Below are 22322 nucleotides of genomic sequence, written 5' to 3' on the forward strand. Positions count from 1 at the left end.
ACACTTCATATACTTACACATCAATGACGTGCACGTAAACCGTTTTTAATGAACCAGTTGAACAAATAATAATAATAATATAATCAAACTAGTTTATAATATAAAATATTATAACCCACTTTAATCATTATACTTTTATCGAAACATCTTACACTCGACGTGGTGAGGTTAATTAATTATTGTATAGACATAATATTATGCATATTATGCATATATATTTATATATATATATATATATACAGGGCTATAGGTACAACGTTTGATTATTATAATATATAATATTATAATCCTGTTTTCGGAGGACTTATTAATTGTATAGATATATTTATATTCTTAATTATCAGCGCCCACGTTGGTTTTATTTAAAATTATTTCGTTTTATTATTATATTTTAAACATAAAATCCACTAAGTACCTACGAGTGAACCGTTAAGAAAACTAAGAATTTAACAGCTATACACGTGCCGTTGAAATCTATACACTCTAGCTAAAGTATTTATTTTAACTTATACCTATAATATAATATAAAGAACTGCTACCGCGTACAATAATTAAAGAAACCTGTTTGCGCGGTTCGCGTTTAAATTGTATTTACAACTGGAAATCAATTAAAAACGGAAATCCAATTCGAACACAACGTTTATATTATATTATTATATACCTACTATACAAACACATCATACGCTCATACAAAAAAAAATATAATGTATGTTTATACAGTACATGGGTTGGAAGAATATTGGTTTAAACATATCTATCAATAATTCTAAAAAAAATATTGTCCACTTGAAAAACGGATTTTTTTTTTTAATTACTTTTATAATCGTTGTGATTTAATTAAAACGTTTTTTACAACCTACTAAGGAATAAATCTCGTGGCTTAACTGTTATTTTTCTACATCTAATTATAACTATATTTAAATTTATTAATTTTATTAGAATTGAGAAAACTCAATCAGGGTGTCCCTCTCCCGTCCAAGGCTTCGTAAAGTGATTTTTATTAGAAGACAGGTTTCTGCCCTCTATTTTTTTAAATTGCTATTTGCATCTACACTTTTCTCCGTATACTATTACACACTCAACCTAAGAGAGGAAAATCAAAATTCCATTTATTTTGTACTAGGTTCTAACAGTAGGATTTGAACTTTAAGAGAATAATGAAATGTATTAAGCATGATATACGATTTTCAAAATATTTAGTTTAAAACACTCTTTATCGGGTTATAATATACATTTTAGGTTGAAACAATTAATTATACATTTATAAAAATATATGGTTTATAATATAATATATTAGAGTACTTTCTAGTATTCAAAAAGTAAAACTAAACACAACAAAAAAAATTCAAATAATATCAAAAAAGTAATTCATATTTTACATTTAAATTAATGATTCCAATAAAAAACATATTTTTGTTGTCAAATACGCAATATAATTTCAAATAAATTAAAAAACTATAATTTATTGATTTTTCACTATGTATAGAGTCGACTTAATAAAATTCAGTTTTGGTAAATGTTGTCAAATTTGGCATCACATAAAAATCTTGACTGCGGAGAAACACACAGTTTGCATACATTGTGTAATTATGGATTTAATAATCATATAAGTATACTGTTGTTTATAAAAGATTCCAAAAAATACAAGAACAACCGGTTTGAAAATTTATCATTGTCAATTTAAACGCATACAAAAATATATACTATATAGGTACATGTATGTTTATTATTATGATAATGGTAAAACATTTGTTGTAATTTCTTTTAATAAACATAATATATTTTATAATAATACGGTCACCACGAATGTTTGCTTCTTAATAAATGATTTGTTTTAATCAGCGGGTGTTATAAAAAATATATACATAATGTCAACGAACAATATTGTACCTATTTGAATCATCATAATCGAGGTCATAGGTCAAAATAATAACGACACTTTCTTTTTAAAAGAAGCTTATATCACTAAAAAAAACACAAAAGTAATTATGTTAAAAGGAAAATATTATATAGGTAAATACAATTATTGTATTATAAGATACTACTAACACCTAAACATTATTCGCCAAAATAATATTTTAAGTATAATAGGGATAAATTCAATTATATTTAAAAACAAAAACATTAGTGTAGTAAAAATAAAAAATGTAATTAATAAATCATTTGCACGGTCCAGTGAGGCGATCGTTTGGCATTTAATTAAAAAAACAAAATAATCCAACATTTTTTAACTTTAAAAGTGACCTAGTTTGATTAGGTACAAGAAGTTATAAAAAGTGCATTTACATATAGGTACATTTCTTGTTGTATAATCATGCTACCATTTATTTATGAAAACTTATTTGAATAAACGTTATTAACAAATTATTGAACTGCTAATTAAAATAATTAACGCGGTACTTACAACTCTACAGCCAAACTGTAGTGTAGTTACACACAACCACCACCCGTCTATTCGGTAGTATAGATACCTGTGTAAGTACCAACCTGTTGGTGGCTACATCATTATCCTCGGCGATGTCGCATAATAATAATGCGTTGCGTTAAGTATGAAATGACATTGAATCAGAGGTTGTTTATTTGTACTATCCCTATTATTTGCATGTAATTGGGCGGTTGTTATTTATGTAATTCAATGTTAAACGCGCGTTAAATTCACCAGACGGTATAATAATAGAAAAAAATAATAGTAAAAACACGACTGGTTTTTTAATTTTTTGTATCGCCTACTTCATTTTATTATATCATTATTTATTTATTATTATATTATTATTATTTATTTATTATTTATTTATGATGGTTTTTAAACCACGCAATAGGTCTATTCTAGGTACGGATTAGTTCCGCTTTGGGCGCGACAACCGTCAGCGTTGTGCAATCTTTGTTTACCATCAAAATCTATATTTTAGACAACCGAGCGACGTCCTGTGGTGTATATATTATATTTAACTTTAAGCTTCGATTAACCTAGCAAAAATAAAAACCTCAATCAGTGGGCCGGGGTAAAATATTGATCCACCCCAAGTCACTTCGATAATCTATCAAACACCGTCTCGTTATAATTATAATTACCTATGTCGTTGTTTTATGTTAAAAAAAAATATTGTTTTTACCTGGAAACATACTATTGTCACGTCACGTGAGCTCACGTGTTATCACGTATTATGTTATCACGTCACGGGAAAAAAGTGTACGATACAAATTTAAATAGTATTTTTTAATGTATAAGCACTACACTACACTAATGTCACCTCAAACGTTTTGATTTTATAATATCACACACATATTCGACTGATGTGACCTCACGAGTTTTCCTAAAACTTATGCTTAGTTATAACTTATAGTAAACTTTTACTAAAATGGATGAGTTTTATTTGAAAAAGTTTGGGAACACGAGGTTCTGTATAACGTTTGTTCCTCCAATTATTACCGGAACCAACAAACACTTAACACAGCGTGAGAAGAAATCGGAAAGGAGTTGAAAATACCAGGTAATTGCATAATTAATTTTTTATTATTATTTTAGAGATCCTCTTTTGGATTAATCGAGTGTAGAAAATACACAGTCCAAAATAACAATAAAGTAGTCCGCTCATTAAACGCGATAACCAAATAGCCAAAACAGTATTTACCATTGATGATATAAGTAAACAGTAAACACAACCATTAAAAGGACGGGTTCACGTCGTGGTGGTTCAACCCGTATTTCGGTCGTAAAGTTGTTTTGACAAGGTTTCTAGGATTGTATTCGTGTTAGAGTTATTACTTATAAAATGTTTAAAGTAAACAGAGAAGAACTTTACCTGTCTCATGTCGGGAAAGTTGTCTTATCGGAAAAATAAAAACGCTACGACACAAATTATGTTCGCTTCTATATTTTATGGACATTTGGTAATTTTACTACGAATTTTACTTTATCCTATAGAAATTACATTGATTGTGTCTGAAAAAAAATTACAATCAATAAAGAATCCTCTTTACTATATTGTTAAGTATACACAATATTTCAAGCTCTAAATTAAGGTTTTGCCAAAAAGTGTACTAACTTTACTCTTTAATAAATAGGGGTATGATAACGTCCTCTTAAGTTCATTAGAAATACCACAAAGACAAATTATTGCCTGTGTATAGCATGATACGGGAACAATTTTTTTTTACAAATTCTGGTCGTACTAAAAGTACTAAAAGTACGTCCAGAATTTAAGTGACCTCGGAAACATCTCCATCTTGCACCTAAAATTCTAAAGGCATTAAATATTTTATTGGGCTCCTGAACAATTTCTGCTACACGGAAAAAATACATATTTGGTAAACTAAAATAATGGTTAATATAAGGACACAATACATTTCTAGTTGGAATAACTAAATAAATAGTTAACAAAATTTTTAGTTAAAGCAACTATACATTTAGTTGGGCCAACTTTTTTTTTCCAAGTGATCGCTAACCTGGGGGTTATTCCGACTAGAAATTTATTTTGTTCCTATATTAATCATAATTTTAGTTGGACTAACTATGTATTTCTTCCCTTGTACTAATAACCTCGGCAATGAATATGTAGACATTTTCTTTTTTGTAAAATTTTAAAACTAATAATTAAAATACAATTATTTGTATCTCAACAAATATTTCGGTTTTATTACCTTAAACACACAACTAATCTTTCTTCAGTTCTAATAGATTTTCGAAATTGAGTATTTTGTTTATGTATAGGTATCACTTTTAATAGGTTTGTGTAAATAATCAAATTCTTCTTTTGTTATTCGGAAAAAAACATGTGAAATCGTCTTGTGTCATTTCGTAATTCAAAAATAGACGATGGAATTCACTCAAATTTTCCATTTTTTTTTTTAAATTTTGTGTTCCCATGACCGTATAATTTTTTTATTCTGTTCGTTTAAAACTACAATAACAGTTATAGTTTCCAGCTCCTCTTTCCACTCTGATGAACTACTTTCCATTTTAAATTGTATTTTTTACTATGTAAATAATACCTAAATATTGTGACACGATAAATCATGACAACATGATAACGTGACTATAGATAATTTCTGGATATGATATCACGGTTTAAATGTGCCAACGTGATAGCACATGAGCTCGCGTGACGTAACAACAGACTATTTCGAGGTTTATTTATTGTTTTAAACGTTTAGATAAGTTAAAACTAACCTACAATCAAACAAACCTCTTTGAAGAAAATAAAAATCTACACATTTTATTGACTGATTGACTGATCTATTATCAGGATTAAAAAAAAGTTTGTCTATAAACAATTATCTAGGTATTGTTGTTTGGGTATTTTCCTCCAATGAATTTTGAATGAACGTATAATATTATGAAATTTCGCATGTTAATAAAATGTAATAAAAAATTCACTAGGAAGTATTTTAGTTTAAGCCAGGGATTTGAAATTTTAGGTATATTTTATTTGAATAGGTTACTATCGATTGCCAGGGGGGGGGGCGAGAGGTATGTAATACATATATAATACATTGTAATAGGTAATATTAATATATATATTCTCTGTTCTGTACACACACGGTGAAGGAAGGCACGTTATATATTGTGTGTACAAATATTATTTCACCGCCGGTATGACAAATCGGTGGCGATTGAGCGTGGAAGAAATAAGGAGCCGTTGTTTGCGCGCGCCAAAGAGAGATGGGGGGAGGGGACACACGGATCGGGGGGCCGGCTAGGGGGAACCCGATAGGTTTATTGTACCTATACCTGTCGTACAGACACCGGTGTGAGAGAGAGAGACCTTGGGACGGTTTCTTAACCGTCGACAATTTGTTGGAAGCAGACACAATTAGAGGAGGCTGTTGTGGACGTGCAGTACATGTACACATAAAGACGGAGACGGATGCAGAGCGGGGAGCAGGGGGAGACAGGGGGGGAGACAAGGGGGGGACGTCGGACAAAAATATTGCCTCGCGAGAAACATTGTAAATATTGAACTATGTGTCGTGTCGAATCAGCCAATGACAACACGGCCGGGCACGGCTTTTGTTCTTGTACACCGTGTACACCTATATACACCGCGGGCCCGTGACCAATCCGTTTATCTCCGGTACCATCCCCGGCGCACATATACATATTATAAACGACACAATGACTCGCCGTGGCAATAGCAATAGCAATAGCAATAATAATAATACAAGTTCACCCGGGCACACTGTCAATGTGTGTGCACACACACACAGACCATACGACCGACGGCCGCGGGTAAGACGAATCGCAGTGTACATCAAATGTATATACATATTTATATAATATAAAGAAGAAAAAAAACTACAGGGTGTGTGTAATGCGTGCGATGCGCGACACCCATCTGCTACGGACGGGATATGGGTATGACACGTTTGTACTGTGACTTCGGTATTGCATCTATCCAGGCTCGCGTTATGACTATTGTACATAATATTATTATTATTGTGTATAATACAATAATAAATATATATATATATAGGTATACGTTTAAACGTGTGCGGCACAAGGGGGATACACAGCGGCGGAGCAGCTACCGTGTATAAACCGAATCGTATTTATTATTATTGTAAAAAGGCTTTGTGTCGGCTGTGTGTATTACAACTCTGATTACACGCGATCGAAAATAAAATAATAGTTATAATAATAATAATAATATAAAAAAAAAAAACAACACCGCAGTCGTCGCGCCGTGTGACTGTATTTCTTATATATTTTTTTTCCATTCCATTTCGATTTGTTTTGGTTCCCGGACGTTTTATTATTATTATTATCCAATACGTTTTTCGTTTGGGGAATGCGTTATACACGGGGGGGGGTGGGGAGAGGGGGCACGATTATGCACGGCTTTGGGTCCCGTATAATATATAATATGTATAAAATATAAACAATAACAACGAATTTTCAGATCGTTCTCCGATCCAATTGCATATATATATAATATACAATAATAATAATAATAATATTAAAACAGTTTTCGAGGGCAAACACGATTCGGTTTTCCGTTTGTGATTGTCGCTGGTGTAGACGTCGTACATACATAAAAGTGTACTTACATAGGTATACGTTATGTAATATCTACCAGCTACCTAAGCCCGGACAAGAGAAATAAAATATACACGAGATCAAACGGCCGTCGATGTAATAATAATTGCTTGCCGTTTCCCGTTCTCTATACGGAGACCGTTAACCGTGTGATTCTTGTGTCTTGTGAATACTTTGATTCGAATTCGACTTGCTTCGTGTCAAAGGTCTGACACAAACAGATTGGACAGGCCGAAATTCGTTAAACCCAACCCATACTTACATTTTTTATGCGAATCGGTTTCCTCGTCCAGGGTGTCCGTTAAATTTCATAACACTGTGGCCAGCGAGACGAGGCGAACAATATAGGCAAGTCGATGGCTTTAATTGGGCGTGTTCAAAAGTAATCCAAGGCAGGAGGTTTGGACGATGTTTTAAAAACTTAGATACATGTACTTTAAACACGGATGATGAGTAATGGTTTTTTAAATTGTATTCTTTTGTTTTCCCGTGTTATACTGTGTTAAGTAAAATAAATGTTTTCTCGAATAACGTATGCAAAACATCAATCAACATTGTTTTGTTGATACCAAGGACGGACTGGGGCCACTGACCAGCGAGCGCTAATATCCACCGGGTCACGTCGTTCTTTTATATTAGCTATATAGGGCCGGTATAATATTTTATATTATATTACTCACTATATTATGTTCTTCGGCCAAATGACAAATAATAAATAGCGGTTTTCCTGGACCGCCTCTAAAATCGCCTGCCTAATATTCGTCCACTTTGTCCATAGATTCTTCCTATAAATACTTTGACATTACAACGCTATCTATCTTTTTTATAGTAGGTATACAATTTCGGGTTGCATGAATGTTCGTTTAAACATTATTTAGTGACCCGTTATTAATCCATTACATTTTCGGTGAGAGCCGGTATAAAAATTCTGACAGTAGTTAAATGCATAATATACAGCTACACAAACAACCTTATCCAGTTGTTTACGATGACACTAAACTACATGTTATTAACAATGCATGCAGGAACTGACCGACTGGAAAGTAACCCTTTAATGTTCAAGTTGTATGCATTATAGTTCGGTAGGTTACGTACAATATCTGATTTGCTAATTTAAAAATTAAATTACAGCTCCAAACGTTTTATTTCAGTATTGTTCATATAATATATATTTTTTTTACATACAACTACATAAGTAGTGCAATATCTAACTATTTTAATACTACTTTACCTATACTGCTATAGTTATACTCAAACCATTCCGGCCGATGCAAGTTCGCGGTGTTCCTGGCTTTCCATTTTTTAGTTTGATGACATTATATATATAAATGTTTTTTAGGAACGAGGACCGTGTCTAACGCAACATGACTGCCGTTAAACGGATTACTTTAGTGGGTATCGTTGTAGTTAAGCGGATTATGTTATACTATGTAGTTTGTACGACGACCTATCTTGTTGCGTTTTTGCTTGCTTGTACTTCAACGCGAGTGTACGGTGCGATGGTTTAATTAGACACAGTCTAGTTGCTAACAAATGTATAGCCAGGTACTGTAAATCACCTATACAAGTCTCGTGCGGACGGATTGTGCATAAACGTCCGTGTTCGGCCGTTTGGTACGTGCCGGCAAAATAATAGTAATTTAATCCAGTTGATGAAAATCTACAAGACACCGTGGGACGTATCCCGGACTCGGCCATAAGGGATTTCGGTCTTGATTATTTGCATAACTACCACTACTAGTTTTTTAGAAAGAGATTTAAAAAAAAAAACAGATGCATTGTGTTCACCTTGTTGTGTTTTCTACTATTTAACATTGTCATAACGTATATACGTTTTTATGACGACCACGCGAGACAAGGCCCTAAAATCATGATATTTTATAATACCTAGATGTGGGATAACAACTTGTGTGCGTGTTTCTTTGCTAAAATTGAAATATAAAGCAATGTAATTGAATAAAACATAATAACGCAATTATTATACATGTATTATATAGTGTACATATTATACACATATACTATATTAAATAACCGGTCTGATGCACATGTGAACACGCTCCGTTTGATGTTATCTTCTGCGATCATCCTGTATACGCTTTATACCTAATGAAACCACCACTATATTTATACTTGTGTTTTTATTGTTTTCTTTATATAAATATATATGTAGGTATATATTAATTTTTTCCTAATAGGTCCTCACTACTTTATTGTCTATTTCAACGTGTAGTGTCGTTTTTAGCCAATACTGTTTAAACAAAGTGCACATCCTATGTCACCATTTTATAGCCGTCTTAATTGATATTTTGAAGTTAGCACCTTCTAAAATTTACAGCGTTGAGCGTTCTATATCTTAAGTTTTATGAATGTTATTGAGACGCACCCGTTCTTGTGAAATTTTCATCTCTGCACCAAATACAACATTATTAATATGTAGATATAATACGAATTATGATTAATCATTTCTCAATCGTAATATTTGATTTGAACTGTATTCAATATAAGATACTGTATTGTATAAAATGTGTACTGATAGATTCACTGTAACATATACAACATAGGGTACAATAGAATTTCCGTGTAATATTATTTTATTTTACAATTTGTATTGGGTATTGTTATTTTTTAATATATATACATATTTTTTTGTGAGTGTAATAAGTACGATAAGTACACACAATTATTATCTTTATAGGTATATCAGTATAGTATATATATTATGCAGGTACAGGAGCGAATAAAAGTAAAACTTGAAAAATGTAAGTAAAAAAAAACCACACACACTGTTGCGGTGCCTAGACCTATTAACTGAGAAGGGGGGGGGGATTGTGGAACTAATAGCTTCTCTTTCCATGTATATGTGTGTGATACGGTAGCACACAGTATAATGTATATAGAATAATAGCCACATATTAGGCGAGTTTGTGGTATTTTCGCTTTTAGTAGATTTTCAAGAAAGAATCAACGTCCCGTGACCACCCGGCCTAATGCAAACATTGTGTTATGGCGTAAAGTCGTAAAAACTGGGCGACATTCAACCCCCCTATAATATCATATAATATATTTTACACTGTGAATGTGTATAATATGTACATATATAATGTTACACGAGGCATTGCACCAAGTTGGATTTGGCTGCGTTGAACATAATGTATGAAAGACAGATTTCATAACATTTAGATTTTTCGGTAGTAGCTTTTAAGTATAGGTAAAAGTTCATAACGGTTGTAAACAATAATTAACGTATTAATCAAATCGTAGCTTAGTAGGTACTCTGAAATCGTTTAGCTGCAAGTAATAATATAACATAATATATATTTTTTTAAAGTACCTATATATTATAGAGATTAGAGTTCATTATATACAATATTATGTACAATAAGCATTTTTTTAACATTATTTTTTACAAATTATAACATGAATTACGCGAAGAGGAAACCCCTAGATTGAACAAATTTCTTTAAATTTTTAACCGTAGAGATCTCTGCACCAACAGTATAATATAATATCTAATACAAATATAGATATCAATAGGCAATATCTGATTGTAAGTTTTAATTTTACAATATTGAAAAATCGTTACTCTACTATGAAATCATTTCTATTACATATTAGGTATAACATTCCAAGTAACAGAGTTTTCGCTTCTCAAATATTTGCATACTAGACATACTTGAGTATGCCCATACCTAAAAGTACATGTGTGTATATTTTTTTCAAGATATTTTAATCATTTTAACCCATCGAAATAAGCAGAGGTTGTGCGAAAGGGTTGGACAACGTGAACTATTTAACGAAGGATCCGTTTCTGTTTTAGTTCGTGATCTTAGCATCAGCTGCCCATCCGAGTTGGCTGCGTACATCCTGCGATTAAAGGCTGCGCACGCTATTAGATACTACAGATTGTCTAATTAAAAAAAATATATATATATGCATACGCAGCAATCGGGGAACTGATTTGGTTACAAAGCACTGTTGATGTCCGCACGACCATTTGCCGTCTTGGCCGTTTCTAATAGTAATATTTTTTTTCGGTATAACAAGCAGCGTACAGACGTTAATAATGTCATGATATACCCAAACACTTTTAGTGGTTGGCGCGTGAAGTGTATTCATTTGCACCGGCGTGAAATTATTATTATTCAATTTAATATCACTCCCACACGGCCCCCGGGACCGGGTTACCTTTGTGCGGCTCGGGCATTATAATATAATATTATATAAGGTACTGTTCTTCTTTTTTTTTTCTTCTCCATACGTTCCGCCGTCATAAAAAATCACAACGTAATTAGGTACCGCCTAGCATACACGCGACCACTTATATGGCCACAGACAGTTTAACCGAGTACATATACTATATACCATTACTGTAGTAAGAATCACGAGCTTTTTTTTCTTCGTTTTGAGTTATATATCATACGCACATAGTTTATATTATGTATAATATATGTATGTGTATGCGTTTCTATTGCCTGGACGTCGCTATACATGTGTACTGCGGTCATCTCTCTGCTCGTCCGTCTGTCATTCGAACTTAATGGGCCCGGGCTCCCGTCCGTACAGTGTATATTATAATATATTTAAGTATAAGTTATATTATTGTATTATACATATTATTATTATAGCCGGGCCCCCGGTTGTATAAAAATGAGCGATAATAAATCGGGCGACCCGTGTAATTACACCGGGGGCCTTTGCCGCCATCGCCGCCGCCGCCGTCAGTGCCAACCATAATTGTTTTCCGTCCAGTGACAAGTACAAATAGCTGGGCAACGATAATGATAATAAAAATGCAATAATTGTTTTTTTTTTTGGACCACCAAAGCCGACTAATGCCGGCCGTCACCTCGTACGACCGCGGCGAATCCATTGGAAAAAAATATATATATACTATCCCAAGTTCGAGTTTGAATATCTGGCCCGAGTCCCGAGAAAAAAGTAAAAAAATAATCCACGTTAATTACCTCCTCCAAAACGAGCAAGCACAAATCGAGACTGTGATATTATAACCGTAATGGCCAATGCGCACGTTTTGTGACTTGCATCTAGTGCGTGTGTGTGTGTGTGGATAGGTAAATGCATTTATCAGACCGAACGGGTCCAAATTATAAACGCCGTTAATAAGCACAATTATACTCGCATAGAAAATAATTTAATCCAATAGTAATAGTATAATCTAAGATTATATTAAAAAGAAATATACATAAGAATAGTATAAGATGAGTAATGAGTAAAGAAGTAAAAAACACAAAATCCGAAAAATCTATATAATTTTAAATATTTTACTCGGTGTGGAATAATAACATAATAAATTAATAAGAAGAAACTATGTATAACGGCCAGCTGGTAAAATATAATATAATCTGATAATCGGTAAAAAAGGCCAAACAAACTAACGACCGAAGAAAATTTGTCAGAGAAGTTCTACCCAATAAACAAATTGTCAATTTTTTTTTTCAATTTTAACAACAAGAAAATAAATAAACAATAAATTATGCACAAAATAAAATACATTTAGAAATATATTTAAAAGTCATAGCTGTATGTGCAAGAATTTAATTTGAACAGATTTATAACTTAGTGCTACAGTGATTCTGAACTTTTCAAGTGACCTACTGCAGGTTGTAGGTCTGACAAACTCGATCCAACATAAAAACACTTATGACATTTTTTTTCACCCTCAAATTTTTCATACCTGATATCAATATTCCTAAGAGTGATATTATGAGTTTTCAAATGCGGTTTTATGATGGACCACACTAGACCTACCGCCTGCACTGATCACTTGAAAAATTTAATCAATTTTGTTTCTTTTATGTGGCACTGTAGGTATAATTAGAATATGTTTATTGACTGACTAAATTATACGTAATAATTTCATTATGATTTTCTTATATACGCATAAAAAACACAAATTAGGTATTTTACTTAATTGTTTAAATTTTATATTTAAAAAATACATTGTTATTAAGTTTTGGACGTTACTGCCCATTAACTCATCCGCCCTATATACAGGGTGTCCCATTTTAAAATACTAATCGATTTTTCTCCAAAACTACTAATAATTATATCAAAAAGTTGTTTATTAGAGACTTTTAGAGTACAAAGGGGGGCGTTAAAAAAAGAAAAGGCCCTTACCAAAGCTACCACACATGAAACGGTTACCATTTACATAAAAATAAAATAACAAAACTAAAAATAGCTAAAGAGACTTAATTTACAAATTATGGGTTTTACCGAAAAATGTTTCCTACAAAAGTTGTTAGTTTTGATAAAAACATTTGTTTGGTTAACAAAAATTCAATTTTTTCCATTTAAAAAAAAAACAAGTTTTTGACCGTAAGTCGGCCATTTTGAATTTTGGACAATTATTGTTTTTTAACGTCCCCCTTTGTACTCTTAAAGTCTCTAATAAACTAATTTTTGATTGGATTACCTAGTATTTTTTGAGAAAATTAGATTAGTATTTTAAAAATGGGACACCCTGTATGAGAATGTCGTTATAACCAATTACCAACGGTCGTTACATTTGAAGTAAGAATAAGTTGTTATCGTGTATGATTTTTTTAATTAAAAAACTATTTATATTATATGACGAAAGTATAATCATATGTCGTTTGCAGTGGTGAAAGTTTATAAACAAAGTTACAACATGATAATGTTGTAAATAACAATTTAGTAGTATGGAATGTTATGTACTGATCGCAAGCCGTACAAAACTGTGTAAATGTGCCAAAATTATCGCTTTGTTTAATATAATTTTACAACATATTATATAATAATACACGACCCGAAATCACTCCAATAATTAGGAAAAGAACGAACCAATTAAAATCGTTTATTTTAATATTATGTACAAACCATAAAAAATATAACTTATTAAATATAATTATAAATAATAATCCAATAATATAATTTAATAAGTTATATTTTTTATATATATTATATTTATGTGTATCTATTGGCAATTTATATATTATATAACAACAAGTTATCTTGTTTCAAGTTGTGACTTTAATGGTGCGAGTATATAAAAATGTTGTAGTCTATAATTTTTAGTTAGTATGTATTACTGCTACATCTGAGCGGGTGTATATATTTCTCAAGACTAGTCAAATTAATAATCAGCTATTACATGAACTAAAATCAATTACTTTTAATTACAATACAATTTTAAAACTAGTTTGAATGTTACTATTGACATGGTATATACAAGTAATGTAACTTTATTAAATATACCTATGTGTAATTTGGTTCAAATTTAAAAATTCGAATATTAAGTTTTAATACATTTGCATAATTAAATTATATAATTAAAAATGTAAATAAATGACTCTTAGCAATTTTATGAATACTATCAAACACGAATAAAGGTCGTCTGACTCACGTAAGCATGTTTTTTTTATTATTCAATAGATAAACTAGAATGTTTTATTTAAAGATTAGGATAAGTTAGGTTACAGTAATTTTTTATAAAATTTTACAGAAGTGCAAAATACAAATTTCACTTTCAAATGTATATATTCTTATGGGTGAAGTTCTTTAATTATTTTCGCTATCTCTTTTAAAATTAAAAAAATTAATTGTAAAAAAAAGTACAAATAGAAAAAGGTGTCGTTCACAAATAATTATACATGACAATTGATCACTTCTATCCTTTTGGAACTGATTAGTGACAGGTTCAGCATATATTTTTGGCCGTTGCGACAAAATATTAATTACACCAACCGAGCTTACTTTGTTGTACCTTTTCATTTTTATCATAACTTTTCCAACGGTAAAATGGCGTTTCCAAAAGATCCATAATTAAATTATGATATTTAAGCATTAAACAACTGTATAAACAAATAAAAGAATAACTAACAAGCAAATTAATCAGGACGAAATACACGCTTACAATAAAAGTAGCGACAATCTGCCCGATAACAATATTCTGAGGGACTATTGAGGCAATATTCTTAATTTAAAAAGTTTAAAAATATATACGATACCATTTAAGTTTCAAAAGTTGCTATGAAAAAAACTAGTTTGTGAGGGGGGTAGAAACATAATAATTTGTGGAAAATTAAGATCACATTATAATATAAAAAGACTAAAAAAAAAAAAATTAAATTATTATTTAAACCCAGTGAGATATTGAGTGGCCCATGATAAGAAAATTACCCTGTATATACATATGTATATAAACTTTAATTTTTTTATTTTATATTATACAATATACATGATTTTGTTCCACGCTTGTACGTTTCTTCCAAGTGTTAATTTTCGACTGATTTAACCTAAATATTTCAATTGATTGAAAATAAACCAAATCCTCACCGCAGTGAGTTACTGCCAAAGGCCTTTGTTTGCCAAGTCGTTAGTAACGTTTTTCGTTATTATTAGTAGTAGGTAATAATATAGTAGTGCGGCTGTATTGGTAACGTTACTGAAACGTTGTGTAGACACACAATATGATGTCTTATTTCGTGATTGTTCTTATATTATTATGCCGCTTGGATACAAATACCTAACAGCCGGAGCGGTGTATTGTACATAGTATAATATTGTAATAGCACTCGTATAATATAAAGGTATTTGATTTTGTTTTTTTGTCGAAATGCCTAGTTGCCGTTGCCGCCTTAGTGCAGTCGGTATATCGGTCCCATTGTGCATATTGTACATACAGATACAATAATAATTATTATTGGTACAATCAAACATCGGTCGGCGAATAATAATCAAAAATAATAATTTGATTTTCATGTTCATTATGCAACCAAATAATGGTATTAATAATAATAAACTCAGGCGGTCGGGCGGGAACTCTCTGTCGGTGTCCGCGTTCTTTTGATCTCATTGTTTATGAATTATTGTAATTTGTTTACCATTGATTATATTATTATTGTATTATTTATTCGTCTTTGTGTGTACCTACCGGCTCTTATTGTACACAAGCCAATAGTGCGAAAAACGCTGTAAAGAATCATATTTTGATTTTGATTTTACCGGCTGGATATTTGAGACTAATGGCGTTAACAAAAATAAAAGTGCATCTAATCAACAACCCTGCAATTTGGAATTCAAAATGATTGCTATGCAAGAGTAACCCAAAACGGCTGTAAATGCTTATCTTATTTTTAGTTTTGAAAAAAAATAAAATTTATAATAGTACCAATTACGTACTATGTAACGTTGATTGTGATAGGCAGAATATATAACACTTCAATATTGTTGATGAAATTTACATTTAAAAAAAAGCTTACACTTATATTAATTAACAATTGTACAAGTTACAACGTTATTGTACATTCCTGTTATAAAATAAGTAAATAACAATCAGTTTTGTCTGTATAATATATACATAGTTATAACCAGTGATGTTCCCATCAAATTTGTCGAGGGTATACTCGCACAATTTTAACAAAAAAGTGTCAAGGTGCTAAAAAAAAAGGTCTTCCATATGCTATTTCCAAGTATATAAGTTCTAGAGTATGACCTTGGTGTAATAAAGGAATGAGTGTTTTAATGATAAAAAACAATTTTTTTATAACTTACAAAAAGTATATACAGGGTGATTTTTTTATCATGAGCCAGTCAATATTTCACTGAGTTTATATAATTATTTGTTTTCATACTGTCGTTATATAATGTGATTGCAATTTTAGCCAAATTACTATGTTCCTAACCCCCTCCGAAACTAGTTTTTTTGATAGCAACTTTTGAAACCTAAATGGTAAATTATATATTTTTTAAACTTTTTAAATTAAGAATATTTCACACAAAATGTTGACTGGTTGATAACCAGTTTTGGATTATTATTTTTTAAGTTATAAGATTCTAAAAGTTGGCACGGGATGGGAAGTGCGGTTGGGAAGAACGCGCGCAGATAAAAATAATACTACACTGCACCTTTCCTCCTGCCTTAAACTTGAAACTTCAATAACTTCAAAAATAATTATCCAAAACTGGTTATCAACCAATCAAAATTTTTAGTAGAAGTTTTAAAAATATATACGTTACCATTTAGGTCTCAAAAGTTGCTATCAAAAAAACTAGTTCCGGAGGGGGTTAGGAACATAATAATTTGGGTAAAATTGAGATCACATTATATAACAACAGTATGAAAACAAATAATTATATAAACTCGGTGAAATATTGACTGGCTCATTATACCCCAATATATATATATATATATGTGTGTTTTTTTTAATAAAATTTGTATTAAACTATATTATTTATGTACGGGACGGGTTATGCATCTGATGATGGAAGATAATATTTGAAAACAAAATAATATAAAAATCAGATTCTATTTTTAGCAAAAATCATAAATGGTCGGCCATCGGGACTACGGTGCCGGTGTAAATATTAGTCTGCGTTCACTCTGATTGAGATTTTATTTGTAATATAAATTAAATTGATTTATATTATCTATAAAGAAATGAATCTACAAAAATAATAACTATTTTCTTTCGAAAATTAATTTAGACTTGAGCGTATACGCAGTATACCCATGATTTTTAAAAAACATCTTGAGAGTTTACGGCGTATATGGAGTATACTCCATGGGAACACCACTGGACTTATAACAGATAATAATAGTAAAAACAAAAGTTCTAAATTGTATTTACTATGATTTGCGAGCTCTATAAGTTTTGTTTTTATCAGAAACCGGTTTTCAGTTGTATTGAAATAAATTGTTAAAAAAGAAGCTCGAAAAAGTTCTTTATAACCTGTTTGGGCTTTTAATCAGTATACATATATAGTATACAACAAAATACTAGGAACACAACAAGTCGTTTTCACAAATCGCTTTCTATAAGAAAAATTAACTTGCTGACATCTAAGTAGGTACCATAATATCTATTTCCTCCGGGTGAAAACACCAACCCAACTGGAATGCGTTCAAACCATATGTAAGCATACACCTAATAATAATATTTTCGACCAGATGGTTTGTCGGCATATCGTATTTTACAATATGGCGTAGGTATGTACCGCAATTAATATTTATACATATAAATATATATTAAATATAATATTATGACACGTATATTATTATACACACACACACACACCACTGCATATACTATAATATTATCACAGTGACTTACGGTTAAATAATAAAACATAATTTTAATCAACCGGTCGTTTAACATGCGGCACATGCCTATTTGTACCTACATAGAATCGGCGTACCAAAGTCTCTTTGAGTTTTACTATATTTTCAGGTATTTCGGGTATTTTTTTTTGGTAATGTTTCTGAAAGATTTAACAAGCTAATGAGCCGTCCGAGATGGCATAAATGTAAATTCGGTGGCGCGTTTATTACACCTATATGTTATTATTATTTTTTTTTTTATTAATATTAGTTATTACTATTATGGAAAACTGTTTAGGCGCTCAACCGTTGTTAGGTACGCTTTACCTACCTATATTTACAACCTTTAACCCGGTTGAATTATGTAGGTACTACACTCGAGTACAGTATTACGTAGTATTCGCATTACCATATAACCCTTTGAACGTACAATAACAAAGTATATTATGTACACGTGAGTATGTGACTTATGTCCCTGGGTGTTATAATAGATACAATATGGCTATAGTACCTTAATACACATGTGTGTGTAATAATATTTTGTCATCTGGAGATAGGAATATAGTGGTCGTAACTCTACCGCCGTGATCCGCTCCTATATAGAATAATATTAATACGATATTAAACTTGTAATTTTTTTTTTTAAGTTTAAAAAACATAATACTAATATCCCTCGATAACTCTCCCGGAACAGCAACAGATCCTTCCCGTATATTATAGTTCCCTGCGGTCGGTAATAGTATTAACGTTATTCCTTCTACCCAACCGTTTCGATATATTTATTAGGATTTTTCTTTTTGTCGCCGACCGGACCCGAGAGAGAGAAATAACAAAAAAAAAAAAAAAACGATAATATACTATTTCACAAACGGTAATTCGTTTGGACACGATATTTTTTATATTGTTTATTATGTGTATTTCAAAAGTGATAAAACCCATTCCGCGTGGCGCCGCGCCGCTATATTATGGGCTATAATTGAAAATAAAAATTTCAAAAAAAAAATAGTATAATATAATTTATATTATAATATATTGTATTAAAAAAAAATCACCATTTTATCGCTCGGCCCACGGTCTCATCGGAAATTATCGTCGCTACCAGTTGTTAGTGGTGTTGTAGTTGTTGCCGCCGCCGCCGCCATTATTCGCTTCAGGAGTAATCGGTTATTTACAATGCAGTTGTTGCCCAATAAATATTATATCAGTGGACACAGCCGGCAACAGGAACACACAGTAGGTACGCTTTAATATTATGTACCTAGGTACAAGGACCTCTATCCGGATATCAATATTGGACAATATCCTGTAAAGCCAAGACGATTCTCGAAAAAAAAGAACCGTTTTAAGACACTATTACTTATGGTCTTGACAATAGTGTTATATTATGTGCATTACATATAAATGACTAGACAATAGTGTTATGTGTACATGGTGATCCATTAAGGATAAGACACTCATTTCCTAGTGAAAATAATTGCAATTCCAAAGTTTTTCTCTTTGGAGGCACTTTAGTTTATGTTGTTTCACTATATTCAAGTTTTTATCTTTTTTATTTTCTTAATAACCTAACCGGTAAAAATGTTCAGCGAATTATTCTTAATTTATAAAATTAATTTAATACACCTACACCAATTTTACCAGTTAAGTTACAAAAGTTGATAGAGCTGTGGAAAAAATGAAAACGAGGAAACATTTAGTAGTTTTATAGTAATGTAAAACAACATAAACAAAAATGTTTTCAAAAAGAAAAACTTCAAAATAAATTGTAATTATTTTAATGAATCACTCTGTATATAACTACTTCCAAGTTACAAGCATAAACACACACACACACAATTATTGCTTTTCTAATGCAAATTATTCACTAAGCGTTCAGTTTGAGTAGTGAGTACCAACTACTGTATACTATACATTTTTGGCATGAAAATATACACGTGTTTGCACTTATAGGTACACTGACCAGTGTGTGTACGGTTTTATTGCAATTCCGGTTATTTCGACGATAATTTGTCCGACGTCAAAAGCTGATTTAATAAGACTTTATAATATATTATTATTTACAATTAAATCGGTATAATATCGCAGGATAATAATAGTAATATATTGTTATGAATTAAAACTTACAATAGGTAGGTACTTTAGTAGGTATAATAAAATGTCGGTTGTCTAAAATTAAAATCAATAATCTTGATTATTATTAAATAATCTGTTGAGCGCAACAGGACGTACCCACAACCATCGATTACGGAAATAACATTATAATAATGTTTGATTGTTTGTAAGTGCTAATATGTCTTCGAAGGTTATGTTTTGTCATTGCCGGTGTTGGTAAAAGAAAACGTCACAGAGAATGTGACAAACAAATAACAATGTAGGTAGGTAGGTAGGTATACCTAAGTACGAATACAATCGAATAATATGTGTACAATATGTTGCAATTCCAATAATATTATTAACTCACTCTGCGATTTAAATATTTATGTAACGCCGCGCAAAGACGAGAAAAAAATTAATTTTTTTATGATTTTATATCAACCAACTTTACAACAATATACATTGTCTAATCGTTGGGTATTGTTGTGTACCCGCGACCAAGAACAAAATATGGTTTCATATATAATACCTTTACCCAATAAGCATAAGCCCCTTTGATTTGTTTGGATAAGTAGGAATAAAATTGAAAATTAATTGTTCTATAAATTGTAGTTCTTGGCTTAAATAAATTGCTCAAACATTGGTTAAGAATAAGGGATGTCGTTAACCATGTTAGAAATAAAAATATATTAGTTAGCATACAGAAACAGCATAAGAAGAACTGTTGGTATAAATAGACCTGCTGCGACCATATCACTTAATGCATTTTTTCCTTGAAACGTTTACCCATTTTGAATGTTATTTCTTTTGGAAATTTTGTTTAAATAGATATTTTAATTTGGAACTATTTTTGTATTCATGTATAAAAAATATATAAATAAAATAAATACAATATAAAATAATATATGCGAAAAAAGATATCCTATATGTTATACCATACCGTCATTATAGGTAATAAGTTATAACAGCAAACTTCGTTTACATGTTTTAGTTACTCTGTATCTAAATTTCAAATATGATTGATGAAATTGTAAATTAATACATTTAAATAAAATAAACCTAATTAACACAAACCGACTTAACAAGTGTTCAAGCCACACGTAGTATATAATATGTGTATATTAATTGATTTTAAACACCATGACTATTATATTATATAAGAACTGTGAAATAAAAAGTAATAAATACGTTTATATAAACTGGTATATTATTATAACACACACTGATCGGTGTATATTATAATTTATATATGCCATTTCACAGTTGTTTAAAAAAAAAATCAATACTCAAATAATTATTGCTTATCTTATTTTTAATTAGCTTATAATTGTTATTTATAGGGTAAAAAAATAAAATAAAAATTGTTATTATTTTGTAAAACGATAACAATAATCGGTTACTATTCGAGGGGAAAAAGGTCATAAAAAAAAAAATACTTTATTATAAAAACATTTCCATGAAAATTCAATCAAAAAACGCCCATTTGGAAACTATTATACTATTATTAATTCGATTTTGGAACTTTTTGAACGTGTTATACTCGTTTTGCCAAACAGAAGCCACCCAGTACGAGGTTGTGGCGTTGCTTTTGACCACAAATTATTAAACGACAGTCATAATATATTATACTGCCAAAGATTTGACTCGCATCAGTAACCGTACCGTGAATTTCGCACCCCTTTTCGAATTAATTACAACTGATTGTGTAATTTAACGCTTTGTCAGCTTTGTAAAATAGGACGAACAACCGGGGATTTACAGTAACAATAGCTCATCACAAAAACAATTAATGCGTGAACTAATAACTGCGACTATGGTCGTAAATTATCCATATGAAAATGTATCGTTTACGGGGAAAAACATTTATCTATGTATACTGCACATTTTAAGTAAGTCTGATCGGATGAAGCGTTTTCGGGTGATAATATATTTTAGTTAACACGTTTGGTACACAGAGATACTAAAGTAATACTGTCAAACCCATACATATTTATTTGTATGTGTCTATTGTAGAAGTGTACATTATTCGAATAAATGGAGCTTTGGGAGAGCTAAGCCCCCGAGAATTTCCGTCAAAGGTCCTTATTATAAAAAAACCTAGAATGATGA

The 22322-nt window shown here is 30.9% G+C and overlaps 1 protein-coding gene across 1 annotated transcript in view; it reads left to right on the top strand.

The window, feature by feature from the left end:
- The first annotated feature begins 737 nt into the window (after positions 1-737).
- The window catches only part of LOC126837403 (trans-1,2-dihydrobenzene-1,2-diol dehydrogenase-like), a 284532-nt gene continuing 262947 nt past the window's right edge, over positions 738-22322 (top strand). The window contains exon 1 of the mRNA XM_050571315.1: positions 738-742. The gene's annotated coding sequence lies outside the window, so the exon portion shown is untranslated. The remainder of the gene's footprint in view (positions 743-22322) is intronic.

The sequence above is a fragment of the Adelges cooleyi genome, unplaced genomic scaffold (assembly GCF_023614345.1).
Source record: "Adelges cooleyi isolate 19-005CV unplaced genomic scaffold, UGA_ACOO_1.1 ACOO_flye_CR_arks_rails_tigmint_CR_PRNA_248, whole genome shotgun sequence".
NCBI lineage: Eukaryota > Metazoa > Arthropoda > Insecta > Hemiptera > Adelgidae > Adelges > Adelges cooleyi.